Below are 14282 nucleotides of genomic sequence, written 5' to 3'. Positions count from 1 at the left end.
GTAATGCGTGAAATAAAATGTATATGTATTGAAATTTTTTTAAAAATTAATTGTTATGTTTCAAAATGTATAATACAGTAAACTAAATTAAAACTAATAAGAAATGTATTTTTTAACCAATTTACAAAAAGGAATTCATAAACCTTAAACTATAAATGTTGATTTAATTCTATTTTTATACAGTTTTGACAATAAAATAAAAAAATTTAAAAAAAAAAGAAATTCAAGAATACTATCTAAAGCAATGCATTTGCAGAGTCAAATAGCCGTTTTTTCATAGTTTACCCCCATAAGAAACACTATTCATAGAATGTAATAATTTGTAAATTCTGATTGAACTGCATATTTGATCGATTGTATTAAAAGTTTCTAATGTATACAATATTATCAAAATAAAACATTTAATTCACTTTCTACAAGTTGTCTTGTTTTTAAAAACGATAAGGATGAAAAAAGAAACATTTAATAATATTAATTTTATACAAATGATAAGTATTTTACTAGTTAATATTGTACTTGTATATCGAATTTTTTGAGAAAAATTTGGGAAATTATGATTAAAACGTGTTATAAATTTGTTCAGGGTATCACCGCTCTGAGAGAAAATGGAGAGGTACCCGGGTGTATTAATATGCAAATAATACTAAGTTTTCAATTAGTTACTTTGTATCAAATAGAAACATTTGATTATTTTTATGAATATTTTTTTTTAATTTATCAAAGTATTAAGTCCTCGAGAGACTATTGTTTGTAGATACATTTTAACAATACTACTATATATTATATAATTGAATTAAAAATACCTTAAGTAAAACTTAGAATGAAACATTGCATATTAATTAGTTTCTAAAAATATATAATTTGCTTTGAATAATTGTTAACAACTACAATTTAATTAGTTTCATTAAGTTTGGGTTCAACAGCCCAAATCAAATTGAATCTGAATTTATATAACAAACAAGCAAGCCAAATAAACCAAACAAACATAACTGCATGCTTACAGAGATATCAAAAACTATTATTATTATAACAAAATAATTTTCCAATTTGATTTCTACATATTTACATGATAAGTAATAATTAATTCTATAAGTATGCTTGAATTGACATAATTCTCTTAATGCTTCACAGAGCATAGGGCCACAGGTTTAGAACACTAACCATATTTTGTGACACTAACCATATTTTGTGAATAATAAGAAAGTTTTAAAATTTTCTCTTCAAAGAAATAAATGGGAAAATATGATTACCTGAAAATCGTTCACAGGTATAGTTACAGATGGTTCACTTGATCAAAGGCTTTTGGGACCTTAAAAATATTTCATGCATTTTTAAAAATTATTTAACTAACTAAATCACAAATGCAGTTTGATTCAGTCTAATATACTAGTACTAGCATAAAAATAATATACAAAGTACCAGCATAAAAATAATTGCAAATACTTTCAGACAAACCATACAGATTTTAATATTTGTAGTGTGAAGAAACTAAACCTATAAAAAAATTAGTATCCAAATTTCCAACAAATTAAGTTACCACAAAGTTGCATAAGTTCGATAATTTGGAAAGTATTCGATTTAATGTATTTTATGAAAAAAAAAATTTAAATAATAAATTTAGACTTATATAATCTAACTAATTTAATATCTACCAATTCAATAACGAAAAACAACAATAAAAATTTAATAAATATCATTGTATAAACAAATATTTTCTGAGAAATATAAACCATTTTTGTTTCTAGAAGAGGGATTAAATTATGTATGAACTGAAAACTAACTTTTTGAAACAAAACACATTTTTTATACATCTCTGATGCAGTCAGGCACTTTTCTCAAATTTGTGGATTAGTAAAATGATTATATCGAATACTTTACAGTTCATTCATTATTTTCTTCAAGTTGATTACAGTAAATACTTGAAAACTGCTTTTTGAATATGAAAAAAAGAGTGAACATCGAATAAAGCTGAAAAGCCCAGTCTCACAACAGAATTTCTGCCCTTGGCACTTAGTGTATATTTTTAATCATGCTCTGCAAGAAAATTTTCCCCTTTTACTTATGAAAGTAACACAGATAATTAAATATATGAAATATGATACAATGCATTTAGTAAAAGAGAAAGTAAAAATTTTGCTAAAACAAAATAAAAGCCGATATAGGCGATAATACCAACTATTTTTTTTATGGATTACAATATATGTAAAGCTTAATGACAGAGGAATTATAATTTGTCATACTGCACCAAACACAAATGTAACAACCATCAGAACTAACTAAATATGACTAAGGTCTAAGTCATGTGACCAGTACTTATTAATAAAAGGGACGCTCTAAGGCGTTGTCTTTTGAAGAAACACACAAGAGTAGAATAATTAAAATACCATATATCAAAATGTATACATCAAATTTTTGAACCCCTAAAATTTTACAAAAATTAGGGGCTCTACTTATACAAAATAAAATATAGGGTAGTGAAGGTGGACATTAATTGATCGAGAAATATTGATGCATTATAATCGATGTGATAGATATGAATAACTCTGTATGGATTTACCCCTTTCAAAAACTATTTTAATATGTTATATACAATTAATTTTCTTTTTCTTTCAGAGTATTTTTTTTCTCACATATTAAGGTTTTCTTCTGAAAAACAATTCTTATGACTAGAAAAAAACACGAAAAACATAAGAAATCAAATTTTTTTTTCATGAGTATTTCAAAAAATAAAACATAATGAAAATCTTTTTTAAAATATACCATAAATCTAGAACTTTTAAGATTCAAGGACATATGTATTGAAATCAATAAGTTAGCAAGTCCCACTCACTCTGTAATGGTTTGAATGGAAAATTTTGAAGACTGGATTTTTTCTTAATGTATTTTAAATTTTAAAAGCTTTTATCTTAGGTATCTTCTTCCGTAAACGACGTATACTCCCAATATACCAGAAATTTGCTATCTTGTAAAAAAAAAAAGGGATTGCCTTTAACACTTAGATGTTTGATAATTATTTTTAAAAATTTTATAGTTTAAAATTAGAACAGAAGTGTAAGCATTGTATTTAATATATGAAATTAGTTGAAATTAGAATTTATTTTTATATATGTAAATAAATTACGATAATTAAAACTTACATGGATCTTTATGATGTGAATAAAAGATAAACACAATAAATGTTTCTAAGTGATTAACAATCCAATCAAAACTAAATGCATACTTACAGTTGGTGAAATATAGGTTATGTCATCATTAGGTGTAGAAAAGCCATTCAAAGTCTGATACATTTCGGAAACCACCAAATGAAACCGCATTATCCATATCCTTGACAGCTTCACTCATGTTGCTCTTGTATTTGGTCAATTTTGATCTAGAAGAAAAGAAAATAAACACGGAAAGTTAAGTAATTGTCTTCAACAAAAAATTAAGTATTTTAAGATATCAAGTTTGCCATTAAGTAGTTGAGTGAATTATCACTTTAACAGACAGACAAAAATTAAATTACTTATCCATATCCTTGATAGCTTCACCCATTAACCTGTGCCGTATTGTATTTGGTCTTGTATTTGATCAATTTTAATTTTGATCTGGACAAAAATACACAAACAAGGCAACTTTAATTGTTTTCAACAGAAAATCTACTAAGACGAATTAAGTTGTTAATATTTTAAGCTGCCAAGTTTTTTTAACAAGTAGCTCATAGCTCAATTTACAAAAACATAATAATGCAGCAGAGGAAATAATTGAAAAGCATAACATAGGAATATGATAAGTACAATTTTCGCGAATAATCACTTTAGCAAATACACGAAAAATTAACATGATTACATAAGCTTGAAATTTATTCTGAAAAAAAAAATTAAATAGAAAAACGATAAATAAGGCTGTGTTTATATCGTTTTTTTTCCTCCACAAAAAGCAAACTATAAAATGAGCTTTAAATTTATTTGAAAAGTAAATAAATAAATAACAAATAAGTAGAGACAAGTAAAAAAGATTTATTGTGTTTTTTACAGTGGATAAATTTTAATGCTTCAAACTCAATCTTCGAACCAAATAAGCGAAATGAAATGGAGAAAATATATGTGTTCGATTAAGCGAGAATGACGCATTTGTGCTTTAATGCATTGTTTTTAATTTACTACTGTTATCACATTAAGGTGGATTATTTGTCTTTTATAATTACAAGTGTTTTTAAAAATAAGCTAAAATTTAATAAACAATATTAAGTAATATAAAATTATTTACTTGGCTTATCTAAAGGGTGCTACTTTGTAAAGAAGAAATCAAATTGAGTTTTGCTTGAATTGAGTTTGCTTTCCATTTGGGACTCTTCTTTCCTTAACTCATTCAATTCCACATGCTTTTCATTCAGTTCCTTTTCTTGTATCTAAAAAAGCATAAATTTAATTGCTCAAACTAAAGCACACTCTAAATTTACTATCAATATATTGAGATAATATCATTTAATTAATCTTAACAAATTAAAAGACTAAATATTTGACAAAATCAATTAAAATTTTTCACAACAAACCTCTAATTCCATTTCTTGTTCCTCTTTCTGTTTTTTTCATGGCATCATTCTGTTAAGGAAAAAAAACATACAGTTCAAAAAATAGGATAGAGCTGTGTTTTTTTAAAAAATAATATGTTTTAAAAATACCAATTCAGTTTATGGTATATAGTGCAAATAATAAAATGTGTCGAAATATATTTAAAAGTATAAATAAAGTTTTTTTTGTTAAATTATTTTGAAATAAGTAAAAACAGAACTTGAACTTCTTGATAATGAGCTAAAAACAAGGTGGCCACTCAAATCAGGTTTCAAATTACCCTGATTTTTCCAGGTTTTCCAGTAAGAATCTTAAAACTTCCAGGTCATCGTGTTTTCTCTTCTCATAAAGTGCAGGTGGGTACAAGAAAAGTGTCAATATTATACAGTATTTTATTTAAGTGTTATTTTTTTAATATAACATCTTGAATAGATGCGAAGAAAATAATATGTTTAGCCTGTAAAATATATTACTTTCAGCGGATAAAAAAAGTGTTATAGTGTTAGTTTTGAAGTTTATGCACAAAATGTACCAAATAGCAAATACAGTGACCCAAAATAAAATTTAAATTGCCTTCTATTTCCTGTTGGAATGGATGGATCAATGTGTATTATACAATTTTCCATCTTGTAAAAGTTAGTTGAAAAATCACTAATTTTAATTGTGCAAGGTGTATTAACAACAATATAAATAAAACTCGTATTTACGCAATATTTCCTGAAATTTATTAATTTTAAAGATCCTGGAATTAAAAAACTGTCGCTGAATTTTTTTTCTTTAAATAGATACATTTTTCAAGCTCTAAGTAAAATGGTTGATTTAAAATGTTCTAAATAAATTGAAATTGTTTCTCAAAAAATAAAAACTGAGTTGTTTGCCTCGAAGAAGGAAGCAAATTAAATTAAAATAAAAAATATATGTAAAAACTTCTTGATCAATTTTAAGTTATTTATATTATAACTTAAAGCACAGCATAGTTAAACAAATTTTATTAGGTTACTGAGGTGAAATACATTATTGTAAATTAACCTAAAAGGAATATTTAGATGGTTTCTATTCATATTTCATTTCATGAAGAAAAAGAAAAATAAGAAGGGGAAATAAATAAAAACAAATGTAATTAAAAGAAAAGCAGTGGTGTCTGAGGTAAAAACAATTAATTATTAATTTGCAATAAAAATACTCATTATTATCAAACTCTTGCTTTAAACAGAGTAATAATATAATTTTGTTAAATCTTAGTTGCGCAGCATGATTAATTATGCATCCTGGTAACAGCACGAAAAATATAATAAGTGCATGAGAATTTTTTTTTTGTAAATCAAAGTGTGAAATGTTTCTACACATCTGTGCCTGTTAATAACCTGTTTTGTTACATTTCACTTTAATTATTATTTCTTCCATTTTCTATTATTAGTGTGAATTTTTTTTAAAAAAAACTGTACTTTGTTAGAGATTCACTTACCACAGTTAAAAATTTTAAATGATATTGCCCCTCATTTAATAGTCTGTAACTTAATGAAAACTGATATTAATGTATAACTCATTATTTCTAAATCTTTAATTTTTCAACTTGGAAATGATACCTTATTCACTTAATATGAGGTTTAAACTTTTGGTCATCTGGTTGCCCAACTTGAAACCTGTACAGTGCAAAACAAAAATACCAGGTTTCGTTTTCCTTCTTTCGAATAAACAAATATAATTAATAAAAATTTCTATTCTAAGTTTATACATCATTAAACATGTTTTTCATACATTCCTTGGTTTTTGCCAGCTTTTTAAGGTAAAAGGCGAAACTGTTTAGGAAATATCCCTGGAATGTAAGCAACATATACCAACTTTCAACATTGTGATTAGTACACAGTTCGAATTTTTAAACAAAAATCAAATATTTACCAAAAGAAACATTTAATGTTAACATCTAGTTGGTTCATAAAGGAATTTTTTTCTTTTCAATAAAACATGCTACGAAAGGTTAAAAGAAAATTCAGAAAATTAGCATCAATGCAACAATTGTAATAATTTTGCTATTCGATTCAAGAAAATAGTGATTGGTTGGCTTTACCGAGAAAAAATAATTCATTGGATGAGAAGGCAAAAGCTTTCAGAAAATAAAATCTATTATTAAATCATGACCAATTACTTTTTCGAAAGTTAAAAACACTAAAACATTTTGTTAAAAGAAAAAAATATCCCCAAAGCATTGGAACAAACTTGAACAGTAAATGAATTGCTCCTACAAATATCCTAAACCCTTCTTCTACCTTTATTACAATTCCTAAGCTGCTTAGTCCTATAATAAGAGGTCAAAGCCAATTATTTAGCAATATGGGAAGGTTTCATATAGTATTATAGTTTAGCAGGGTAATAATGGAAAGAATTTTAATGAAAGCAATGTAAGTTGATGATATTTCAACTGTTTGACAATAAATTTCAGTCTAAATAAAGTGGATAATGGTAAAGTAAGATGGTAAAGTAATTCAAATTAAGAAAAAAATTCCAACTTTTCTTTAAAATTCCTTGATTTTTCCAGGTTTTTATCCAAATTTCATTGACTTTCCCAGGTTTTCCCAGTATAAAATTAATTAACACCCCCATTAAAAATGTGCTCTTGCTTGCTTACAATAGAAGCAGACAACCACAGACTTTTAGTCTGGAGGGGTTCTCCTCAAAGTCACACAATAGATAGAGCGCAAAATAAATAAATAAATTTGTTATCAAGTTAACCAAGGAAGATTAAACAACAATCTTTGACTGAGAAGAGTGTAATGCTTCCTCCTAATGATAGTGCACAGTAGGAAATCTTAATTTCAAGTTAATGTGATAAAATTTTACGGTCAGAATTTTAATCTTTCAAATTTTGCTCATTTTGTTTTGCCACGGCATTTGAATAGATATAGACAAGGACTGTTTAGAATTTTTCTTCGTGTCTCAAGTTCACGGAGTTTATTTAAACTCTCTTTAGCACGTGCTGAAAACTACAAATTAGAAATTAGTCTACAGACGTTACATCTTGTTCAGAAAATATTTAGCGCAGGTAGCTTAATAAAAATTTGCGTTAATTCTCCCACCAATTCAAAAAAAAGCTATACCTAAAATGTATAAACAATCAGAATTCTACTTCGTAAGCCCATTGTAATTACTCTCATCCCAACAAAAGTAGAGGAAATTTTAGTTTTTTGTACTGCTTTTAACCTTTCTCTTCCCATTGTCAGAAAAAAATAAACAAATCACAAAGCCCTTTTTGAATAGCTCAAAAATCTCTTTTGATGTTGTTGCTTATCCCGATGGTCTAGAGCCCTAGACCAAGTCCAGAAGATCATGTCGCATCAGCAAGTCATAGACAGTCTCTCCATCACTCATCATGTCAACAATGATTATATCTAGGGATTGTATCAGAAATTTGAAGATTCTAGAAACCAAACTATCAGGGGGCTTATTTGTAACTTTGAACCAAAGTTACACGTTATTTGTATACAAAATGCGTTTGAAGTATTCAAAACATTAGTTAATTATGATATATTAGAAAGTTTGAGTATGAATTTTCTTCCATTTCTTTTAATCAGACATCGCTCATAACCTCCCACCCACTTTGCCCGAAAGAATGAGCAAATCCCAAATAACTTTCAGACTTTAGGTGCTCTTCGTATATTTATTGAACGGCCTAAAAATTTATTGAAGCACCAGAATACAATTCTTACCAGAGCTATAATGAATCACACAATACTATTCGCCTTCATAGAGACAACATCCTGGCCTATAAAATTCAAAATAATAAATAAGATATGCATAAAATATCAGACTTTTAAAATAATAATACATTTACGACGCATATGAATATGTGAACACTATTATTTCTTTGTTCGAAGAAACATTTTATTACTACACTGTATTACACTATTCTTACAATATTATTACAATACCCTATTCTTTCTAAAGTTGGCCCTCCTAAGTATAGGTATTAATTAATAGTGGACACCGGCTGCATGGAGACTAAATATATGGATATTAAACAATTGCTGCCACTCGCCACCTGACGCAACGTTTTCCAGCCAAATTTGCACCATGTGCTCCAAAATCATTGATTTCGACTTCATTTATTACGCAAGAACGATACTATTTTCACGGAAAATTTCATTGCCCGCATTGTTGTTGTTTCTAATTCCACTTGCCCATACCAGCAAGCCTGCTGGGTGAAACCAAGCGAATTTTAAAGCAGAAGGTGTGTTTCTTGTTTTTCAGAGGCGCCTTCTATGGCCAAGAATTCTATTTCAGACACACACGCGTCGCAGCCCGTTTAAAGGGTGAACTCATTCATTCATTCATCCACAGATCATAACTTTGACCTGAACAAGAGAACAATCTAGCTGCAATTCATTTCCCCCAGAAGTTTGATTTGTTATGGAATAACATCCGTTTGATTTGTTATGGAGAATTTTGTGACCGAACCGAGATAACGTGCACGAGTCATCATTTACTAAACGGGGAGTCTTCGGCTGGCGAGGATCAAACTCGCGGCCACTTAAACATGCTCCCAAAGCTCTACCAAGCAGGCTATCCTGGTCTCCGAAGAATTATTTCATTCCTGGATGTTACAAAATTACCAAATAAGATTTCATTGACGAAAAAATTTTTTTTTAATCTAAAAGCCAAGATTTACAGTGATGAAGGTTTCGTTTAAGAATTAAAAAAAGCGATTATTTTTATTAAAATTAAATTCTAAATTATTGTTTTTGACGGCGATTTTATTCAGGCGCATTTATAATTGTTTTTTCTTGTTGTTTTTATTACAGACTCCATCTTTCTTCGTTTTTTCGAAAATTTTCGACTTTTAAGTTTTGTTTTAAGAATAAAGAATTATTTTTTTTCGTTTTGTATTTTTCACTAATTTTTTTTAATCATTTTTAATATTTTTTTCTCTTTTGAATAATGAAACTCTGAACAATTTTATTTTACACTAGATCAGCATTTTAGGGGAATTGAATTTCGTTAAATTCATCAAATTTTAATTTATGGATGGCAAAAAAGGTCATGTAATGAAACATATTGCGCTAAATTAATCCCAATAATATCAGTTTTGTTTAGCGTCTAATAAACTTTACGATTCTAAACTAACACAAACTGTATCTAGCATTACTGGATTAAAAAGATTAAGCCCTAAATTTTATGAGATGAAAACGTTATTTATACTATGCTTAAATTTTTAACAAAATGAATTAAAAAGGTATAGAAATTTTTTTAAGCATTTTAGAAATGAATCGTGCAGTGCATATAATATTTTGAAAAATGTTTTACATAACTAATGTAGATAGCTATTTTAACAGTTTTAAATTTCCAATTTTTGAAAAAGTGGCCCCTATAAAAACTGTCACTGGCTGGTAACAATTTTTTACTAAATTTGTCCTATTTCGCTCAGCAAAAAAATTTCAAAAAGTTTAAGCAAAATTTACTTTTGGTTAAAATTGTGATCGAAACCCCAAGTTTGAATTTTGCTGCAAAACGTCTTGTTGCAAATTATTGCTAATAGTTCATCCAAAATTTTCGTAAGGGAAGCGACACACAAAAAAAAAAAGTAATGTAGCTATTTGATAGCGTAGGAAAAGGTTCGAACCTTGCCACCAATCTTTAGAGATTAAGATTCTCCTCAAAGCAGGGATGAGAGTAGTCAGAAAGTAAAAAAGAGGAAATCCAAGAATGTATATATATTTAGTAGAAGCTACGATTTTCAAAAATTTGTAAAAAAAAAAAAGAGCGATTTTTAAACCATGTGAATATAAATCAAGATGATTAATTTTAAAATTGTATGAATATGAATCACATGCATGTTTGAGAGAATATGAATTCCGATATGTGGCTTTTAAATCACGTGAAATCTAATTTTCTGCGAGTTAAAAGCGGAGAAAATAGTTGAAATAAAATGCGGAAGGGTTAGCAGCTACGACGTAGCTTGAATTTTCTATTTATCTTTGAAAATCGGAAATAAATATAATTATTTTATTTCAATGACTGAATTTTCAGAAAATGTGGAATATTTATAAAAAAAAACTGAAACTTTTAGAGAATCGGAGTTTTTGATAAAAAAAGCTAATGTCTTTTTTTTCTTCTTTCAATTTATCTATTTCTCAGTCAGAATACTTTTGTTATCATAAATTCTCGTTTTATATTCTTTATCTTTCTTCTTACAAATATCTTTTTTTTTCTTTGGAACATTCTAGTTCTATATTCTCTCATTCCTTCTGCAGCTGTTTTCCCATATTGATAACTCACTTAAAAAACTTTTAACTATAAACTAAACACACTATCAAAAAAAAATGGCACAGTTTTGTATAAAAAAGTGCGCATTAATAGTGAAAGAACTGGTTTAAACTAGTTGACTCATGATGTATTAGCACTTGTTTATATTCCTAGAGTCAATTTTTAATGGCCAACCTCTCAATTTTGTGTAACTGAGGGGACATTTAGTTTTGTCCTCTCTGTTATATGAGAAATTTTAAAATTGTTAGACTTTTTTCTCTTCTAAAATATAACATAACATGATTGTACTGATAGATTTTACTGTAAAAACCAGTTATTAAGTTAAAAGGTTAAGTTAAAGGTAAAGGTAGTAATGAATGAAATAAACTTAAAAGAAAAATTATAACAAAGGGGGCAAATAAATACTTCAGATAATTTTTGACTTGAAAAACAAGAAACTTTTTTTTGACAGAAATCACTTCATAATTAGCACGTCAGGAACAATTTTACAATATAAATCAAACTATGTGTAGAATCGTAATATTTTTAATAACTTGTTCTTCTTTAAAATGGACATTTTTTTTATAGAATAAGTCGAAATCATGAATGCTCTCCATTTATGATAGATTTTACTATAATCATGCATAAATCCAAAAAATAACTTTTGAATTCATAAATTACAACAAATTTCCTTCAAAATGATACCAAATACAAGGACATTGTAGCGTAGCTCAACATTTTACTGGATTTTAAAAACTGTCAATTACATATCTGGTGAAATGTAAAGTAGTTTAGATCAGATTATTTTAATGAAAAAAATTTCTTAAAAAATGACTCAGAACAAACACTTAATTATTATACACTTAATTATTATACACTAAATATATATTTAATGTGTTTTAAAACCACTTGTATTTAAATAAACATAAAATTAAATGGGTAAAATTGAAATATGTTTATTACCAGTAAATTATTTTTTGTACAGTTAATGGAAAATTATAATTTAAAAATTTATAATTTAAATATAATAATCTACAAACAATAAAAACTTCATTAACACTTAAAACTATCCTTAAAAATATCACAATCCAGAGTATAGATTTATAATAACATTAAGTTCTAGCAGAGAAGGAAAAACAAATTAAAAAAACATAGGACAACCATTTAAGTGATTGGTTGCAAATTTAAGCCTGGTGCCTTTTACAAATATGAACGAAAAAGCATTTTTAATTTATTAGATTTCGAAAAATACTAAAGTTTGAAAGAATTTTTTTTTCCTTCTACACTTGAATCTGGGGGGTGGGGATTATTTGATTTAAAGAATTTTTTGTAGTACACTCATTGTAAAGGTGTTCTCCCAATTCAATGTAATTTATTTTTTAAAGTTTATTACATTTCAAATTTTAAATATACTTATTTAATTCAAAATTTTAATATATTACTAGAGCACTTTTTGGTATGCTGTTATTTTAATTATTTAAATTGCTTAAAGTTAAAATTATTAATTTCTTGAAAATTAATTCTCATATTTGCGATTGTTCAAAATTTTTTTACTATGTTTGTTTCATAATCCTTCGAATTAATCTGGCGTAAAATTCAGAATCAAAATACTCATCCAATATTAAAAGGCTCTTAACCAATTCATTCCTTTAGAATTTAGATTTAAAAAAATTGTTTTTAAATTTATTCTAATATTTTTTCCTCTCTTTTCATTAATCTTTAATATTTTACATATTTCCACTACATTTTTAACTTATGTGCATAGATATATATATTGTTAGTTCAGACACTCCGATAAAAAAATTCATATACACACCATCATTGCAGCAAAAAGGAATACACAAAATTGTAATAGAATTCTTTGAGCCATTCCTTGACCAAGATAAGTAAGAATACTCACTGCATATTCATCGTCTTCATCATCTGGTTCCCCACTGTTTAGATCATAATCTTCAACTCAGTACTTTAATGTGTTACTCAAGGTTCCACTTACTAAAAGACATAAGTTTCAATATAAGTACACAAAACAAGTTGCTTTTTAACACAAAATTAAAAACACTTAGGTAAATCGTTAATGTCAAAACTTCTATACTTAGTGCAATACTTTAGCTGACCTGACACTGATGTTAAAAATTTTAATTAATGAGCAAAAACATATTTAATTAAAAAAAGTTCTATTATTTTGAAAAATATTGTCATGCTATACGAAGGAAATATGCATGGCATACGAAGGAAAGCTAGGAAATATGCATAAGGTACGCATATTTCCTAGCTTTTAAAATTTCTTTATTTCACCAATTTATGATACTTTTTAACAGGATGCGTAGCCAAATCTTTCAGCAAAAAATAAGCACCTTTTAAGAACTTTGCAAAGACTTCACACGATCACGATAAAATAATGTAAAACACGTAAAATGATTGGCACTATCACACGTTACGGACAGACGGTACGCCGAAACGGAGTGTGGTAGAATGAAATATGAAAGCGTTGAATAGAACAAAGTAAAAAGCACGCTTCTGCATAATCAGGGGTCTGTCCAGACATTTTGTGAAAGGTTCGTTTTGGTAAAATTTTGAAAAAAATTACTCGTAATTTGTGAACATAAAATAAATGTTAAGTCACATTCTATCAACCAGGGTCCGGCTTTTGTGAATTTGTGCAAATAGGGTCCGGTTATTGTAAAAAACTTTTTCAAGGAGTTTTTAAATTGTTAAGAGATACGAGATTGTGCTCAACACTGTAAAATTATAATTAAAAAAAATTAATTTTTAAATGATAAACAGCAATTGCTGCTACTAAATTAGAGATGCAACATACAGATATTTGGTAATTTTGGTAATTTGGAATATTTATTTCGAACGAATAAAGGAAAAAGCGTCTGCCGAAGACAAAACTTAGTTCGTTTACATCTGTCTTTCTTTCCTCCCCTTCCTGGGAAGTGTTTATTCGATTAACAAAACAATAATGAAGATAAACAAATTTGTGAAGGGTCCGATTAAAAGAAAAATCATTTTGTGAAGGGTCCGTTTTTAAGTTAAAATATTTTGTGAAGGTTCCGTTTTTATGAAAAGATATTTTGTGAAGGGTCCGTTTTTATGAAAAGATATTTTGTGAAGGGTCCGTTTTTATGAAAAGATATTTTGTGAAGGTCCGTTAACGAACCCAAATTTCTTCTAAACAGACCCCTGTTAATATATGGCGAAAATCGACATAATAACGAATTAAAACCTTATTTTCGAAACTGGAAAATTATGCACTTTTTAAAAACATCCAATGAAAAAAGCACATTTAAGGGCTTTTAAAAATTGAAAATAAGCACCTTTAAGCACTTTTTAAAAAAACTATGCACCATGTTTAATCATTCCAAATCTTATTCTAAGCAAATTAAATCAACTGTTTAATTTTTATCCAATTTTATTCAAAGCGAAAATAAATACTTTTATTTTAGCTCTAAATGTAACTCTTTGCGCAATGCAAGCGTATAACTATTT

At 27.3% G+C, this 14282-nt stretch overlaps 1 long non-coding RNA gene across 1 annotated transcript in view; it reads right to left on the bottom strand.

Moving 5' to 3' along the window:
* Window positions 1-3224: 3224 nt before the first annotated feature.
* The window catches only part of LOC122272502 (uncharacterized), a 49781-nt gene continuing 38723 nt past the window's right edge, over window positions 3225-14282 (bottom strand). Inside the window, exons 6-10 of the long non-coding RNA XR_015429774.1 lie at window positions 12691-12782; window positions 8258-8313; window positions 4535-4583; window positions 4249-4390; window positions 3225-3370 (exon numbers count right to left, since the gene is read on the bottom strand). This is a non-coding gene — a long non-coding RNA (uncharacterized LOC122272502). The remainder of the gene's footprint in view (window positions 3371-4248; window positions 4391-4534; window positions 4584-8257; window positions 8314-12690; window positions 12783-14282) is intronic.

Source organism: Parasteatoda tepidariorum, chromosome 1, assembly GCF_982258835.1.
Source record: "Parasteatoda tepidariorum strain Cologne lab strain chromosome 1, Ptep-v5.0, whole genome shotgun sequence".
Taxonomy (NCBI): Eukaryota; Metazoa; Arthropoda; class Arachnida; order Araneae; family Theridiidae; genus Parasteatoda; species Parasteatoda tepidariorum.
Note: the sequence above shows the minus strand (reverse complement) of the source record. Positions and strands in the feature narration are given on the sequence as shown.